Raw genomic sequence first — 15963 nt, forward strand, 5'->3', positions numbered from 1 at the left:
CTACTGTCAATCTGACCTCCTGCCCAGCTGACATCCTATCTAGCTAGTGAACAGTCAGGAGGGAGTTGCCCTGGGAGTCTGCAAAATTGACGCCAGACCCTTGAAGTCTCATGGCTTCAGGTTAAAAAGGGGGCAAAAAGGTCCTGCTGATTATCACATACCATCCTCCCTCAGCTGATGAATCAGTAGTCCTCAATGCTGAACAAACTTGGAGGAAGCATTGAGGGTGGCAAGGGCACAACATGTCCTTTAGGTGGGGGATTTCAACATTGACCATCAAGACTGGCTCAGCAGTAGCACTACTGATCAAGGTGGTTATGTCCTAAAGAACTTCACTGCTACACTGGGTCTGTGGTAGGTGGTGAGGAAACCAACAGGAGTGAAAAACATACTTGACTTCATCCTCGCCAATCGACTGAGGATTGAGTTGTAGAAATAGCGGAGGCGCTGAATGTGATCTTTCAAACATCACTGGAGTCAGGAAAGTTCCAGATGATTGGAAAATTGCTATTGTAACTCCCTTGTTCAAGAAAGGATCAAGACAGAAGATGGAAAATTATAGGCCGATGAGCCTACCCTTGGTTGTAGGTAAAATTCTAGAATCCATCGTTAAGGACGGATATTCTAAATTCTTGGAAGTGCAGGTTCAGATTAGAACAAGTCAGCATGGATTTAGTGAGGGAAAGTCATGCCTGACAAACCTGTTAGAATTCTTTGAAGAGGTAACAAGTAGGTAGACCAGGGAAACCCAGTGGATGTCATCTATGTACACTTCCAAAATGCCTTTGATAAGGTGCCTCACAGGAGGCTGCAGAGTAAGGTGAGGGCCCCTGGTGTTCAAGGTAAGCTACTGGCATAAGTTGGGGATTGGCTGTCTGACAGAAGGCAGAGAGTTGGGATAAAAGGTTATTTTTCGGAATGGCAGCTGGTGACAAGCGGGGTCCTGCAGGGTTCAGTGTTGGGGCACAGCTGTTCATTTTATATATTAATGATCTGGATGAAGGGACAGGGAGAATTCTGGCAAAGTTCGCCGATGATACGAAGTTAGGCGGACAGGCAGGTAGTACTGAGGAGGTGGGGAGGCTGCAGAAGGATCTCGACAGTTTGGGAGAGTGGTCCAGGGAATAGCTGATGAAATTCAATGCTGCTACACTGGGTTTATGGTAGGTGATGAGGGAATCAATAGGAGGGAAAAACTTACTTGACTTCATCGTCACCGATCTGCGGGCTGTATTGGTATGAGTGATACTGCACAGTCCTTGTGGAGATGAAGTTACACCTTCACATTCAGAATACCATCCATCCTGTTGTATTGCACTATCACTGAGCTAAATGGGACAGACTTCAAGCAGATTTAGCAACTAAGACTTCAGGCACTGTGGGCCATCATCAGCAACAGAAACATACTTCAGCACAATCTGCAAACTCATGGCCCAGCATCTCTCCCACTCAAGCATTACCATCAAGCTGGGGATCAGCCTGGTTCAATAGACAGTGAAGTTGGGGAGTCAGGAACAGCACTAGACATACCTAAACATGAGGTGTCAAGCTAGTGAAGCTACTAAACAGGGCTACTTGCATGCCAAACACAATAAGCAGCATGTGATAGAGCTAAGCAACCAATCAGTCTGAACCAGACTCTGCTGTCCTGCCACATCCAATCATGAATGGTGATAGACATTTAAACAACTCACTGGATGAGGAGGCTCCACAAATGTCCCCATCCTCAATGATGAAAGAGCCCAACACATCAGTGCAAAAGGTAAGGCTGAAGTGCTGAGTGGATGATCCATCTCAATGTTCTCTACTTGTCCCCAACATTACAGATGCCAGCCTTCAGCCAATTTGATTCACTCCATGAGATAACAAAATACAGTTCAATGCACTGGATACTGCAAAACCTATGGGCCTTGACATCATTCTGGCAATAGTACTGAACGTCTGTGCTCCAGAACTTGCTGCACCCCTAGCCAAGCTCTTCGAGTTTAGTTACAACATCAGCATCCACTCATCATTGTGAAAATTGCTCAGATATGCTCTGCATACATAAAAAAGCTGGACAAATCCAACCCGGCCCATTACACCCCATCAGTCAATGATCAGTGAAGTGATGGAAGGTGTCGTCAACAATGCTATCCAGCAGCACCTGCTCAGCAATAACCTGCTTGGTGATGCCCAGTTTGGATTCCGCCAGGACCACTCAGCTCCTGACCTCATTACATCCTTGGTTCTAACATGGACAAAAGAGCTGAATTCCAGAGAGGAGGTGATAGTGACAGCCCTGGGCAAAAACAATGGCTGCAGATACTGGAAACCAGATTCTGGAGTAGAGTGGTGCTGGAAAAGCACAGCAGTTCAGACAGCATCCGCGAAGCAGTAAAATTGATGTTTCGGGCAAACGCCCTTCATCAGGAATACAGCTGTCTGCCTGATGAAGGGCTTTTGCCCGAAACGTCAATTTTACTGCCCCTCAGATACTGCCTGAACTGCTGTGCTTTTCCAGCACCACTCTACTCCAGATAGTGACAGCGGTGGACATCAAGGCCACAGTTGACTGAGTGTGATATCCAGGAGCCCTAGCAAAACTGGAATCAATGAGTGTCAAGGATCAAACACTTCTCTGGCCCCCAGGAAAGTGCATGGTTGCAAATCCTCAACACCATTCACAATTGCTTAGATACTGAAGCAGCCCATGTTCAAATGCAGATTTGGGATAACAAGTGGCAAGCACATTCATGTCACACAATTGGCAGAAATGACCCCCTCCAACAAGAGAGAATCCAGCCATTATTTTGTGAAATTCATTATCATGACCATTACTGAATCTCCCATTGTCAACAGCCTGGGGTTACCATTGACCAGAAACTGAACTAGACTCATACTCTGGTTACAAGAGCAAGTCAGAGTTTAGGAATATTGCAGCAAGTAACTCAACCCTAACTCCACAAAGCCTGTACATCATCTCCCAGGCACAAGTGCCAAACACTGATATTATAATGTAAAGGTTGAATTTATCATCAATCAGTGATTCTTTAAGATTGTCTACTGCTATCTATGATTGATAAATAAATTAATGGATAAGGAGATAATGTATTCCAACCCCAGATGAACAACTGGCAAATATCAACATATAACTTTATTCCCCTTCTAACTCCTCACGCTCACAGTCATACACAGATAGAACATAGAACAGTACGGGCTCTTCAGCCCTCTATGTTGCGCAGACCTTTTATCCTATTCTAAGATCAAACTAACCTACATGCCCTACATTTTACTATCATCCAAATACCAAGTGATGTAAGACTGACTGGTCTGTAATTCCCAGGGTTATCCATTTCCCCTTTTTTGAACAAGGGAATGACATTTGCCACCCTCTAATCATCTGGTACTACTCCAGTAGCCAGTGAGCATGTGAAGATCATTACTTCTGTTGTAATGTCCTGTACCTTTAAGAAAGAGTGAATGCTGTTCTGCACTGAGAGCTTACAAGCACCTGTCATATGATTTAACTAGCAGTCTCAGAGTGTACTGGAAAATTGAAAATATATAACATTTGGCTGTGAAATGGAAACCTGAATTGTTTGCTGTTTTGGCAACAAATCCAATTTAAACAAACAGTTTAAATTATGCCTCAGGATACTAAAACCCAATCCAGTTTGAATTTATTGTTTTACCAACATCAAACTGATGATCCAATGTTGGGGGAATATAAAAAAGGCAACCATTTTGAAAATCAGATAGAGCAACTGCAATCGAGAGAGAGAGAGAGAGACCCAAGACATTGAAATACTCTGTATCAAAGGTACCTTTCATACGAAACATCTTAACAGTAAAAAGAAAGAAGATGATCCAGTGAGGTCTTCAGCTGGAAGAAGAAAGACACCAAAGATGACAGCCACTGAAAGGTTTTGAAATTGATTTGATGTAATTTTAATAAATGTTTTATTGGAACAGTATATTATAGCATTGGAGGCAGGTATTAAGCAGTTAAGAGAAAAGGGGCCTTAGTGTTGTGAATATTTGTTGCTTGATGTTCCCTTTTAGAGTTAAAGAATGAATTGATGTTATTTTCTTGAAATATTGGAAATGTGACGTGAGGTGAGCTTCTCTGGGTGTTTGGTTTAATGAAGAGAGAGCTGCAAATGTGTTGAGATGCTGCCTAACCTGCTGTGCTTTGACCAGCAACACATTTGCAGCTGTGATCTCCAGCATCTGCAGATCTCATTTTTTACTTAATGAAGAGAGAGGTTCACCTCTGTGTCATAACACTTTAGGCACAGCAATCTCTTCCCTCGCTTCCTGCAGCAACCTTGGGTATATCCCGTCTGGTTCAGGCGACTTATCTATCCTCGTGCTTTTCAAAATTTGCAGCATATCCTCCTTCTTAACATCAACCTGTTTGAGTATATCAGTCTGTTTCACGCTGTCCTCACAAACAATAAGGTCCCTCTCCCTAGTGAATACTCATACAACATATTCATTAACGACCTCCCCAAATGCCAACTCCAGGCACAAGTTCCCATCACTATCCCTGATTGGCCCTACCCGCACTTGCTGTAAGTTCTCCGTAAACAACCTCAACATTTCTGTTGTACATTTCCCTGAGAATATCTACTCCCAATTTATGATTCACGGTTCCTGCCTAATAGCATTGTAATTTCCCCCTTCCCCAACTAAATGCTTTCTCATACCATTTGCTCCTATCCCTCTCCATGACTATAGTAAAGGTCAGGGAGTTGTGATCACTACAACAGAAATGTTCTCCCACCAAGAGATCTGTCACCTGGCTTGGTTTGTTACGAAGCAGCAAATCCAAATGGCCTCCCCTTTCGTTGGCCTAGCTAAATATTTAATCAGGAATCCTTCTTGGACACACCTGACAAAATCTGCTGCATCCAAACTATTTGCACTAAGGAGGTTCCAGTCAATATTAGGGAAGTTGAAGTCACCCGACACAAGCCTGTTACGTATGCACCTTGTCAAAATCTGCCTCACAATCGGCTCCTCCATGCCTTTGTTGCTATTGGGTACCTATAGAAAACTCCCAATAAAGTGACTGCTCCTTTCCTGTTTCTGACTTCCACTTATAATGACTCAGTGGACAAACCATCCACGACAATCTTCCTTTCTACAACTATTATACTGTCCCTTATTAGCAATGCCACCCACCCATCTATTTTACCTCCATCTCTGTTCCTATTGGAACATCTAAATCCCGGAACATTCAGCAACCATTCCTGCCCCTGTGATATCAAAGCCTCCGTAATAGCCACAACATTGTAGCTTCAAGAAACTCCATGCTCCATTGTAGCTCCATGCTCTAAGTTCATCACCCTTATTCTTGACACTTCTTGCATTAAAATAGACCCATCACACTGACTGCAGCTTTGCCCTATCAACTGCCTATCCTTCCTCACAGTCTCTCTGCATGCTGTATCTGCCTGTTCACCAGCATCCACATCCTTTGATCCATAGTTCCAGTTCCCAGCCCTCTGCCAAACTAGTTTAAACCCTCCCGAAGATCTCTAGCAAACCTTCTGCCAGGATATTGATGCCCCTCAAGATCAGGTGCAACCCGTACAGGTCCCACCTTCCGCAGAAGATCCACATACCTGAAGCCCTCCCTCCTATACCAGCTCTGCAGCCACGTGTTTAGCTGCACACACTCTCCGTTCCTAGCTTCACTAGACAATGGCACCAATAGCAATCCTGGGATTACTACTCTGCTCTTACTAATTAACCTTACTCTTACTAATCTTTCAATGTTCCCTCAATACAGGAGATGTCCCACTGGACTGAAGAATTGCAGACATTATTCCACTTTAGAACAGGGGCGAAAGAGGAAAATCAGGGATTTATAGATCAGTTAGCCTAACATCTGTACTGCGGCACTGGTTGGTGTCTCTAATTAAGGATAAAATAACTGAGCACTTCAAATTTCTTCAATTAATCAGGGACAGTAGGTCATGCCTGACAAACCTCATTTAATTTTTTGAAGCCATGACTAAGATAGTGAACAGGGGAATGTCTATGGTTGTTGTTTGTATGGACTTCAGATGGCATGTGATAAATTGCACATAAGAGCTTATTAACTAAGGTAGAGGCTGATGGAATTGAGGGCAAATTACTTATATAGTTCAGAAATTGGTTGAGTGGCAGGTGACAGAAAATAAGGATAATGAGTAGGTCCTGACATTTGCAGGATGTGACCAGTGGTGTCCCCGTAAGGATCTGTGTTAGGGTCTCAATTATTCATATTTTTTATTGACAGCTAGGATAATAACATAGAAAATCATATATCCAAATATACTGATGACACAAAGTTAGGGGGCATTGTAGACAATGTAGTCAACAGCATAAAATTGCAGAGGGTTCTTGATAGACTCAGTAATTGGGCAAAAATGTAGCAGATGAAGTTCAATGTAAGCAAGTGTGTGGTTATCCATTTTGACCGATATAGTATCGACCTGGATACTTCCTAGATGGCATAAAATTAAACACAATGGATGCCAAAAGAGACTTGGGGCTTCAGGTGCATGGACCTTTAAAGTACCACAAACAGGTACAGTAAATAATGAAGAAAGCTCATGGAATCTGGCTTTTACACCTCGAGGACATGAATACAAGGATGTAGACAGTATGCTGCAGATATACAAAACCCTGGTTCGACCACAATTGAAGTACTGTGGGAAGATCTGGGCACTACATCTAAGGGAGGATATATTGGCCTTGGAGGGAGTACAACATGGTTTTACAAGAATGATAACCTGGATTTTAGGGGTGTGGTTATGAGGAGAGATTCTAAAGATTAGGCTTGTTTCTCTGTTAGTATAAAGTTGTTGTTACCATCCACTTGATACTGCAGAGTATGTTGGGAATTCACATCCATGGACCCTGTTTCACCTTTTTATTCTATTTTCCAGGTGTATTTCTTATTCCCTACTCAATCATGCTGGGTCTTGTTGGGATACCAATATTTTTCTTGGAATCTTCCTTTGGACAGTTTGCCAGCCTCGGGCCTGTTGCAGTGTGGAAATCTGTACCAATGTTACAAGGTTAGAGATTATTGAATAATTAAAACTCAGCAACAATTTCAATGCTTTTTAATGTTTAATTCATATTAATAAACTAATATAATTGAGTGATTAAATGAGAGTGTATCTGAGCCTTGCTGTCATTCTCTTTGAAAACTTTGTTATGTTACACCAAGATATGTCAGTGATTAACACTGATGTTAGTTTAGTTTCTTATTCATTAAATGCGCGTGATTGTGATTGTGTTCAGTTCCACTGGATGGTTGACTCCAAATCTCATTGTTTTTTCAGAGTCAATTTTTCCTTGGATCATTTAAAGAATGATTAGATTCGATTCCCTACAGTGCAGAAACAGGCCCTTGGGCCCACCAAGTCCACACTGACCCTCTAAAGAGTAACCCAGATCCATTTCCCTCTGACTCACACAACAGACAATTTAACATGGCCAACCCATCTTTGTTTTGTGGGAGGAAACCAGAGCACCTAGAGGAAACCCACACTGACACAGGGAGACTATGCAAACTCCACACAGACAGTCATCCAAGGCCGGAATCAAACTCAGGCCCCTAGCGCTGTGAGGCTGCAGTGCAAGCCACTGAGCCACTGTGCTGCCCTTGTAAGTTGTATCAGGTTGCTGTGGTGAAATTTGAACCCATGACCCTTGAGCATTAACCTGAGCTTCTTGACTACCAAGCCAGTGACTCCTCCACTACACCACCATCTCCAGGAAACTTGACTAGTAACATGCCCAACTATTGTAAACTAATAGCATACTACTAGCTCAGACATGTGTATGCTTGAGCAATGTAATGAATGAGTGTTGGGTTGCCCAATATCACAATATCATGCCCAGTTTCTGACATTGTGGGAGATAACAAAAGCAGTGCTCCATCAGGTAAAACACCCTGGTGGAGGCAAACTCACACCATAGCAACAGCAGTTACTATCTATTAAAGACATCGTAGACGTACAGATTTAGAAAACAAATTGATGACCAGCATGACTTTGGAAGCAGACAGTTTGGAACAGGGAGAAGTTTGTTATCCTTAAACAGCATCAGTTTTTCAGAGTACAGACAGTTGTACACATCTATAGATGGAGCATTAAGCACGAGAACAATGGAACATATTTCTACTTTTCATTAGGATGCAAATTCTTTCAACATAAAATACATTTCTAAGATTTCCTTGGTAATAAAAACAAATTAAAATGCTAAAGAATGCCCTTGAGCTATGACAAAGGCCAGTGCATTACAGAAAACTTGAATCCTAGAAAGCTCTGTTGATGGCAGTTAATACATAATGACAATTACAAACGTCTTTGTTCTTAAGGAAAGAGCAGTATAATTTGGAGAGACAAAAATATCAGAGACACACAGCAAAAGCTGGTGTTTTTGTAAAGGCCAACTCATGGATAGCAACAAAACTGGTATGGATTTGGCATCCAGCAATACCTTCACTGATTTTACTGTTCCAAAACTTCATGCAGTTCTATTTTGCAGATCAAGGTCTAGGTGAGGCCATGAAAAGAACTCTTAAAAATCTTGTCAGAACTCAGGGAGGCACAGTGGCCTTACATTGCCAGGGATCCGCGTTTGAATTGACCCTCAGGCAACTGTCTATGTGGAGTTTACACATTCTGCCCATTTCAGATGGGTCCCACCAGGTGCTTGGGTTTCCTCTCACGGTCCAAAGATATGCATGTTTGGTGGATTGGCTGTGCTAAATTGCTGATAGCGTCCAGGGATGTGGAGGTGAGGTGGATTAGCGAGGGGAAATGGAGGGTTCCAGAGATAGGGTAGGAGATTGGTTCTGGGTGGGATGCTGTTCAGAGGGTCATGCAGACTCAATGAGCTGAATGGCCTGCTTCCACTCCGTAGGGATTTTATGACTTGACAAGGAGGAGCTTCACATTACTAACATGCACAGTTTTTCTGGGTGGATCAGAAAATTCTGGATATGATTTGGAAAGATCTTGAAGAGCAGATCAAGATAAGAATTCACTTCAGGATGAACAGACTCCACATCATTTCAAATAGACAAGAATCCTCAAGAGACTATTCACCAGTTTGTTGGAGGATGCCAAAGCAAAGGGCATGAGTGTGACTTTACTGAAGAGGAACGGCCAGAGAATATTAATGAGTTAATTATCACATTCACATGAATTAAAGTCAGTTGGAAGAAACATTTGTGCAATAAGAAGGGCCACAGTCTTGACCTATTACTTGAGGATAGACAGATCTATGAAGATGTCGTGGCAGGCCAGCACCAATTACATGCTTTAGGTGCTACCAATACTATTGCAATGGTCAGTAAAGCACAGAAACCCAACAAAAGCTCCAGTAGCAGTGGTTTGTTGCACTTCTCCAAAGTCCATGCTCTATTTTTTGATATCTGTAGCATCAAGGGACATGGCTATGTGCAGGAAATCTGTTTCCAAAAGCCAAGTCAGGCCCTTACAATAAACCACAAGCGACCAACATGACAGTATAGAGTAATAACAAATCATCAGCAACAAGGAAACTGTTACCAAGGTGCACCAAGGCAACCACATTGATGAGGTTCAGAGTCAACCAAATGAAAGGCAAATTTTAGAAAATGAGCAGGCTTTACATGATGTTAATCTCACACTCTGTGTTGGGAGTAGAAAGCAATCAGGAGCTCTTTAATATCATGTGTCCTGAGAAGGCAGTGTGATACAAGATAAAAGCTAAAATCAACACCGGAGTTAGTGTTACCATGTAACCACTATATGGCCTCAATGACATGCACCTGAGCAAGTAATGTTCCATGGTACAGGCTATGAGAAACCATCTCTCAGTGGAGACAGCAGATCAACAATTGTATGTATTGCTAATGAGTGCCAATGCGCAAACTCTCACTGGCTTCCCGAAATAGTCTAACAGATACATGGTTACCAGTATGTACAGATCTCAGTGCAGTCTCAAATCATGACATTCAAACCACACCCACCATGGCAGAACAAGTCACATATGGTGCAATTGAATTAGCCAAGAATTGGCAAAGTTATAACTTTGAAGTAGTAATTAAGCCAGGTAGCCAAGACGATTGCATATGATTCACAGAACTGCTTATCCAAAATACAAAATATTCATTTTGATCTGCACCATGATCACCTAAACTATGAAATTAAATGTGCTCTCAAGGCTGACATGTTATACTTTGGACAATGTGAATTGTTGTCATTGGGCGCAGTTTGAAATCATGCCCATGTTACCACAGGAACGCATGAGTATTGAAATTTCAAAATGTTTGTCATAACAATCCAGGGATGAATCGGGATATTCAATGACTCACGAATGCAATATATAAACAGTGGGAGACTCTATATCCATATGATATTTCATCCAATTCTTCAGCAAAGTAGCAACAGAGCTGTTCATATTGTATGGGGAGATTACTTCCTTGTGACAGATTACTTCTCTAAATCACCCATTTTTTTGGTGAATTAGCAGCAAAATGAGTACAAGTGTCACTGACACAATGGTGGTATTTTTAGGTTATTTGGTGTCCCAAGTAAGAATCTCCAAAATTGCTCACTGGGCAGAGAGTGAGAGTTAGAAATACAAATCTTTGGATACCAGCAAAGGTTTCTAAAATATGCAACCAGCCCAGGTCACAGAAATGTATTGCAGCTCATGATATTACATGATAAAGGAACAGAAGCCAGCTCTGAACAATTTATGACAGACCAATCATGCATGAAGAGATTGAGAGTTGAACCCTCTGATGATGTTGTGTGATAGGGTTGATTAATAGCAACCAGCAGCAACTAACCAAGTTGTCAAACAAGTGCAACAGAGATCAATGAGTACCTTTCCAGGTGGACAAACATCCACCAAGTCAGGAAAAATTAACATAGAACATAGAACATAGAAAAATACAGTGCAGTACAGGCCCTTCGACCCTCGATGTTGCACCGACCAAAGTCTACCTAACCTACACTAGCCCAATAACCTCCATATGCTTATCCAATGCCCGCTTAAATGACCATAAAGAGAGAGAGTTCACCACTGCTACTGGCAGGGCATTCCATGAACTCACAACCCACTAAGTAAAGAATCTACCCCTAACATCTGTCCTATACCTACCACCCCTTAATTTAAAGCTGTGTCCCCCTAGTAACAGCTGACTCCATTAACAGAAAAAGGTTCTCAGTGTCTACCCTATCTAAACCCCTAATCATCTTGTACACCTCTATCAAATCTCCCCTAAACCTTCTTTTCTCCAATGAGAACAGCCCCAACTGCCTCAGCCTTTTCTCATACGATCTTCCTACCATGCCAGGCAACATCCTGGTAAACCTCCTCTGCACTCATTCCAATGCCTCCACATCCCTCCTATAGTATGGCGACCAAAGCTTCACACAATACTCCAGATGAGGCCTCACCAGAGTCTTATACAACTGCAACATGACCTCAGGACTCTGGAACTCAATTCCTCTACCAATAAAGCCCAGTACACCATATGCCTTCTTCACAGCACTATTTACCTGGGCGGCAAAATTTCAAAACATTACATTGAATTTTGAAACATTAATCTTTAAACTCTGTCTTACCTGTGTGCATAATTGTCAAATTAATTCCATGTGCCTCTGCACAACCATGTATATCTGTTTTGGAAAAGTTATCCTTATTCTGTTGTAAAATATCAGCCCAGATGCTATTTTGCCTTAGGAGTGTACCACTTGTTTGCAATAGTTAATTGTAACAAATGTTTAACAGTCTCTTCAAACCCATGATATTCACACTCAGTTTCTTATATTATTGGAGATCACATAAGCATTGTCACATCTGGTAAAACGTCCTGCTGAAGATAAACTCACACCAGCAGTTGCTGTTCTACTTTGAATTAAATTAAAGCTAAATCACAAGATATGGGTTAGCAATGCAGCTAGTTATGAGCTGCAGTGAGAACTCTGGAGCTGAACCTGTGCCCTCAGTTTAAGTTGGAAAACACAAACCAAGGATCCTGTCACTGATTCCCAATCCTTGGTAAAAAAAAATACCAAACTGCATATTACACATTGGGTCAAGTCTGGACCCAGCGAGTTAATAGTTGATGGAGTTCAATGTTTCAGTGGTTAGTTTTTAGGTTGAAGAATGCTCACTTGGACATCAGGTGCGGGATTAAACCCTCAAATGAAATAGACATTGAGGAAACGAGGGAGGAGCTAAAACCAACTCTGGTACTTATCAATGGTGCCAAGTTATATAGTCATAGAGTCATAGAGATGTACAGCCTGCAAACAGACCCTTTGGTGCAACCCTTCCATGCCGACCAGATATCCCAACCCAATCTAGCCCCACCTGGCCCATATCCCTCCAAACTCTTCCTTTCATATACCCATCCAAATGCCTTTAAAATGTTGCAATTGTACCAGCCTCCACTACTTCCTCTGGCAGCTCATTTCATACATGTACCACCCTCTGTAAGAAAAAGTTGCCTATTAGGTCTCTTTTATATCTTTCACCGTTCACTCTAAACCTATGCCCTCTAGTTCTGGACTCCCACACCCCAGGGAAAAGACTTTGTCTATTTATCCTATCCATGCCTCACATAATTTTGTAAACCTCTATAAGGTCACCCCTCAGCCTCCGACGCTCCAGGGAAAACAGTCCCAGTCTATACAGCCTCTCCCTATAGCTCAAATCCTCCAACCCTGGCAACATCCTTGTAAACCTCTTCTGAACCCTTTCAAGTTTCACAATATCTTTCCAATAGGAAGGAGACCAGAATTGCACACAATATTCCAACAGTGGCCTAACAAATGTCCTGTACAGCCGCAACAGAACCTCCCAGCTCCTGTACTCAATACTCTGACTGATAAAGGAAAGCATACCAAAAGCCTTCTTCACTATCCTTTCTACCTGCGACTCCACTTTCAAGGAGCTATGAACCTGCACTCTTTAAAATCTGATTTAAGATTTGTAGCTCGGGTATCCATTGTTGTGGTTCTGCTCGCCGAGCTGGAAGTTTTTGCTGCAAACGTTTCGTTCCCTGGCTAGGGAACATCATCAGTGCTGTTGGAGCCTCGTGTGAAGCGCTGCTTTGATGTTTCTTCCGGTATTTATATTGGTTTGTTCTTGCCGCTTCCGGGTGTCAGTTTCAGCTGCAGTGATTTGTATGTGGGGTCCAGGTCAGACAACAACTCACTAGAACAAAGGACCCAATACCCAGCATGAGCCAAACTAACGTAGTTTACAAAATACCATGCAAGGACTGCACAAAACACTATATAGGACAAACAGGAAGACAGCTAACAATTCGCATCCATGAACATCAGCTAGCCACAAAACGACACGACCAGCTATCTCTAGTAGCCATACACTCAGACAACCAGCAACATGAATTTGACTGGGAAAACACCACTATCATAGGACAAGCCAGACAGAGAACAGCCAGAGAATTCCTAGAAGCATGGCATTCATCCCCAAACTCCATCAACAGACACATTGACCTGGACACCATATACAAACCACTACAGCTGAAACTGACACCCGGAAGCGGCAAGAACATCCATCAACAGACACATCGACCTGGACCCCACATACAAATCACTGCAGCTGAAACTGACACCCGGAAACGGCAAGAACAAACCAATATAAATACCGGAAGAAACATCAAAGCAGCGCTTCACACGAGGCTCCAACAGCACTGATGATGTTCCCTAGCTAGGGAACGAAACGTTTGCAGCAAAAACTTCCAGCTCGGCGAGCAGAACCACTGCACTCTTTGTTCAGGTCTCTTTGTTCAGCAACAGACCCCAAGACCTAACCACTAAATGTATAAGTCCTGCTAAGATTGTTCTTCAATGAGCTTTTTTCTTATTCGTTCAAGGAACTTGTTTTCTCTGGCTGGGCCAGCATTTATTGCCTATCGCTAGTTACTCATGAGAAGTAATGATGAGCTGCCTTCTAGAACCTCTGCAGTCTATGCGCTGTAGGTTTCCCTACAATGTCCTTTGGAAAGGAATTCCAGGATTTTGACCAAGTGACTGTGAAGGATCAATGGTATATTTCCAAGTCAGCATGGTGATCGTTTTAGAGAGGATTTTTACAGGTAGTGGTATTCCCCTGTATTTTCTGCCCTGGTCTTTCTAGATGGAAGTGGTCATGGGTTTGGAAGGTGCTTTCAAAGGAGCCTTGGTAAATTTCTGCAGTGTATCTTGTAGGTAGAACAAACTGTTGCAATTGCGTATCGGTGTGAAGGGAATGGATGCTTGTAGATGTTTTGCCAATCAAGTAAGCAGCTTTGTCCTGGAGGGTGTCAAACTTATGGCGTGCTCTTGGGGCAGGCAAGTGAGGAATATTCAATTAAACTCCTGACTTATGCCTTGTAGATGATAACAAGCTTGGGGAGACAGGAGGTGAGTTACTCCTGCAGTATTCCTAGCCTCTGATCAGCTCTTGTCACCATTGTGTTTGTATAGTAATTCCAGTTGAGTTTCTGGTTAATGGTGACAACAAGGATATTGATTGTGGGGGTATTCATTGATGGTAACACCATTGAATATCATGGAGCAGTGGTTAGATTGTCTCTTGTTGGAAATGGTCATTGCCTGGCATTTGGGTGGTAGGAGTGTTACTTGCCACTTGTCAGCCCAAGCCTGGATATTGTTCAGGACTTCTTCAGTATCTGAGGAGTTGCGAATATTGCTGAACATTGTGCAATCATTGTGAACATGCCTACTTTTGACCTTATGGTGGAGGGAAGATCATTGATGAAACAGTTAGAGATGGTTGGACCTCAGACACTAACCTGGAACATAGAACAATACAGCGCAGTACAGGCCCTTTGGCCCTCAATGTTGCGACGATCCAAGCCCACCTCACCTACACTTGCCCACTATACTCCATATGTCTATCCAATGCCCGTTTAAATGCCCATAAAGAGGGAGAGTCCACCATTGCTACTGGCAGGGCATTCCATGAACTCACGACTCGCTGAGTAAAGAATCTACCCCTAATATCTGTCCTATACCTACCACCCCTTAATTTAAAGCTATGCCACCTCGTAATAGCTGACTCAATACTTGGAAAAAGGCTCTCATGGTCAACCCTATCTAAACCCCTAATCATCTTGTACACCTCTATCAAGTCACCCCCAAACCTTCTCTTCTCCAATGAAAACAGCCCCAAGTGCCTCAGCCTTTCCTCATACGATCTTCCTACCATATCAGGCAACATCCTGGTAAACCTCCTCTGCATCCGTTCCAGTGCCTCCACATCCTTCCTATAGTATGGCGACCAAAACTGCACACAATACTCCAGATGCAGCCGCACCAGAGTCTTATACAACTGCAACATGAGGTCAGGAATCCGGAACTCAATTCCTCTACCAATAAAAGCCAGTACGCCATATGCCTTTTTCACAGCACTATTTACCTGGGTGGCAACTTTCAGAGATCTGTGTACATGGACACCAAGATCCCTCTGCTCATCCACACTACCAAATATCCGACTATTAGCCCAGTACTCCATCTTCTTGTTACTCTTACCAAAGTGAATCACTTCACACTTACCTACATTGAACTCCATTTACCACCTTTCTGTCCCGCTCTACAGCTTATCTATATTCCGCTGTAATCTGCCACATCCTTCCTCACTGTCAACAACTCCACCGACTTTTGTATCATCCGCAAACTTGCTCACCCAGCCTTCTAGCCCCTCCTCCAGGTCATTTATAAAAATGACAAACAGCAGTGGTCCCAAAACAGATCCTTGCGGAACACCGCTAGTAACTGCACTCCAAGATGAACCTTTACCATCAACTACTACCCTCTGTCTTCTTCCAGCCAGCCAATTCCTAATCCAAACCTCCAACTCACCCTCAATGCCATACCTCCGTAGTTTTGGCAGTAGCCTACCATGGGGAACCTTATCAAATGCCTTACTAAAATCCATATA

General features: G+C 42.8%; 1 pseudogene; it reads left to right on the top strand.

The window, feature by feature from the left end:
• LOC132820025 (sodium- and chloride-dependent neutral and basic amino acid transporter B(0+)-like) overlaps positions 1–15963 on the top strand; it is a 174068-nt pseudogene that overhangs the window by 16414 nt on the left and 141691 nt on the right.

This window comes from Hemiscyllium ocellatum, chromosome 11 (assembly GCF_020745735.1).
Source record: "Hemiscyllium ocellatum isolate sHemOce1 chromosome 11, sHemOce1.pat.X.cur, whole genome shotgun sequence".
Lineage (NCBI taxonomy): Eukaryota > Metazoa > Chordata > Chondrichthyes > Orectolobiformes > Hemiscylliidae > Hemiscyllium > Hemiscyllium ocellatum.